The sequence below is a fragment of the Orycteropus afer genome, unplaced genomic scaffold (genome assembly GCF_000298275.1).
Source record: "Orycteropus afer afer isolate SDZICR_OR568_19922 unplaced genomic scaffold, OryAfe1.0 scaffold00086, whole genome shotgun sequence".
In the NCBI taxonomy this organism is placed as follows: Eukaryota; Metazoa; Chordata; class Mammalia; order Tubulidentata; family Orycteropodidae; genus Orycteropus; species Orycteropus afer.
This window is the reverse complement of record NW_006921673.1, coordinates 10599767-10602901: the sequence shown is the minus strand read 5'-3', so window position 1 is coordinate 10602901 and position 3135 is coordinate 10599767.

Genomic DNA, 3135 nt, shown 5'->3' with positions numbered 1-3135 from the left:
TAATAGTCGTATTAACGGGTCTTCCTTGTAGGCGTATGGATATTATCCTATCACTGACAACATTGTACTTCAGGACAGATCTTGAAACATCCTTTGTGATGATGAATGCCATGCCATTCGTCTTTAAACTGTCATTCCTGGCATAGTAGATCACGTGGTTGTCTGATTCAAAATGGCCAAAACCAGTCCATTTCAGTTCACTAATGCCTAGGATATCAGTCTTTATGTGTTCCATTTCATTTTTGACAACTCCCAATTTTCTTAGATTCATACTTTGTACATTCCATGTTCTGATTATTAATGGATGTTTGCTGCTGTTTCTCCTCAATTTGAGTGGTGCCACATCAGCAAATGGAGGTCTCGAAAGCTTTACCTTATCCATATGAGTAAGGCTGATTTTACTCTGATAATGTCGCTCTTTCTCAGTCCTACATTCAGAACTTTATAAGGTAAGTTACTCATCTTCCTCCTGTTTATTGGACAATGTTTCTGGACTATTCATAAAGTTGTGCAGTAATGTATCACACAGTGTTTCTCTGCTATTCATAAGGTTTTCTCTGGCCAATTCTTTGAGAAGTGGATGGCTCTTCCTTCCTTCTAGTCTGTGTCAGTCTGCAAGGTGCACCAGGTGCACCCCACTGGGTTTGAAACACCAGTGGTACAGCCTCAAGACTCACAGCAACACATCACCACAGTAGGACAAACCGACAGACAAGTTTGTCTCCCTGAGCTATTGGAAACCCCTCCAACCACCCTTACCTGGATCCCTGCAGCTAACTCCTCTATCTGTTCCAGTCCCCTTTTCCTTTTCTGTCCTCTCCCTGCTTCCAACCTTGCTGCTTGTGGGGGGTGGCCTGAGTTCTCTGTCTTCACCTGGGTCCCTGTGGCTGACTTCTTGATCTGTTCTGGTCCCCTTTGCCTTTTTAACAACAATATAGTGGCTACCATTATTAATTTCATATGTAAAATGATATAATTTTATCCACCAATAAGAAAATTATTAATCTAGTTTTTTTTTGTTTTGTTTTTTTTTTAAAGAGGCTGCTAGAAGTGTTTTGGAATTTGCATCCACTTGGGTCAGCCCTTCTACAATAACTGCAATGTAACACAGGGGAGATATAAAATCTCCAGCCCCTGTTACCTAATTGGGACAACCTTAAGGTGTGATCCATTCTGCCTCCAGAGCCCCCATGCAGGACTGTGTTCTCCTCCATTACACTTGATGTGACATCTTTCCTCTCTTGGACTCAATCCATTCCCACTCTCACTTCATTTCCCTGCTGGATTTCCTGAGAGCAATTCCTAAATAATCAATTTAACAAGCATCCTAGACTCAGGGTCTGCTTCAGGGAATTCACCCTAAAATAATCTCTAAGGACTCTCCACCCTGATACTCATCCTGTGTATCTGTGGGCAAGACTCTTCCCCCTCTGGGCTTCAGTCTCACTGTCTGTACAAGGACATTGGACCAATTGATGTTCAAGGTCCCTGAAGCTCTGAATTGGCCATTCTGTGTGCAGGCTCCAGTTACTTCAACCTACACGAAAGGAGCAGATGCCTGTCTTTTCCTGATTGAATACAGGTCCTCCAACAGGTCAATCCTGAACACTCCCCTCCCCAAAACAAGGCTCAGTCTACACTGAGCCTCTGAGCAGCAGTGGCTTGTGGACCCTTGGGATGCTGTCCAAAGATCTCATCAGAAGGAAAGCAAGGGCAAAGAATGTGATCAACGTCACTGAATTGTACATGTAGAAACTGTTGAGTTGGTGTGTCTCCTCCCACCCCTGGTAACCATCAAAGAATATTTATTTTTGTGTGAAACCCTTTTCTTGACTTTTTACAATGGCGCTCTTATACGATATTTGTTTTTTAGTGACTGACTTATTTCACTCAGCATAATGTCCTCTAGATTCATCCATGTTATGTTTCACACATTAATCTTTGTTCTTTGATGTTGCATACTATTCCATGGAGTGTGTGTACCATTTGTTGTTGTTGTTATGTGCTGTCGAGTTGGCCCCGACTCATAGCGACCCCTCCTTGGGTTTCCGAGGCAGTATCACTATGGAAGTAGGATTGTCCAACCTTCCTTCCGAGGAGTGGCTGGTGGGTTTGAACCACCAGCCGTCTGGTTAGCAGGCAAGTGTCTTAGCCACTAGTTTGTTTAATTATTCATCCATTGATGGGCATTTAGGTTGTTTCAATCTTTTTGCTATTGTGAACTGTGTTGCAAGGAACATGGGTGTGCATATATCTGTTCATGTCATGGCTCTTGTTTCTCTAGGATATATACCTAGTAGTGGGATTTCTGGATCATACATTATTTCTATTTCCAGCTTTTTAAGGAAGCACCATACCATTTTCCACAGTGGTTGTACCATTTTACAGTCCTACCAGCAGTGTATGAGGGTTCTAGTCTTTCCAAACCCTTGCCAGCATTTGCTGTTTTCTGGTTTTTTTTTTTTTTTTTTTTGACTCTGCTATTAGTGCTGTGATGAGGTGATATCTCAGTGTTGTTTTGATTTGCATCTCTCTAACAGCTTATGATCACAAGCATTTCTTTATGTGTTTGTTAGCTGTCTGAATAGTTCCATTCAACCAATCCTCCCACCCTCATTTATATTTATTTCCCATCTTTATTAAAATCATTTTGCATTAGTATCTACATTTATGTTATTATATTACTATTTAAAAGTTTTTTCAAGATTTATTGTTACATTTAAAGTAATTTATTTGATTAATATATCTGCATGTGTCAGTTAAAATCTTTTAACTGAATTCATAGCACACTCATTTCTTTCATATCCAAAATTTTCACTTACTGCACTCTCAATTTTTAATCCTCTTACAGACTTTTAATATCCATCTTCAAGTGCTGTGCACAATAAGGGTAAATATGTTCAGTTCTTTATGAACCTCAGGGACATCAACAGCTTCATCTTCCAATGAAGTTTTCCTGGGACTGAGGGAGAGGGGAGGGTAGTTTTCCAAAGAGGTTTCTCAGTGTTCCTGCTCCACCCTTGGCTTTTGCTCTTCTCTGTTTACCTATACATCAGAGTGTCTCTTTGCAAATCATTCCCCTCCTCCAATGGTGCTGCTTATTAGTTAGTTCTTACTAGTGAGCCTTTCTCGGTC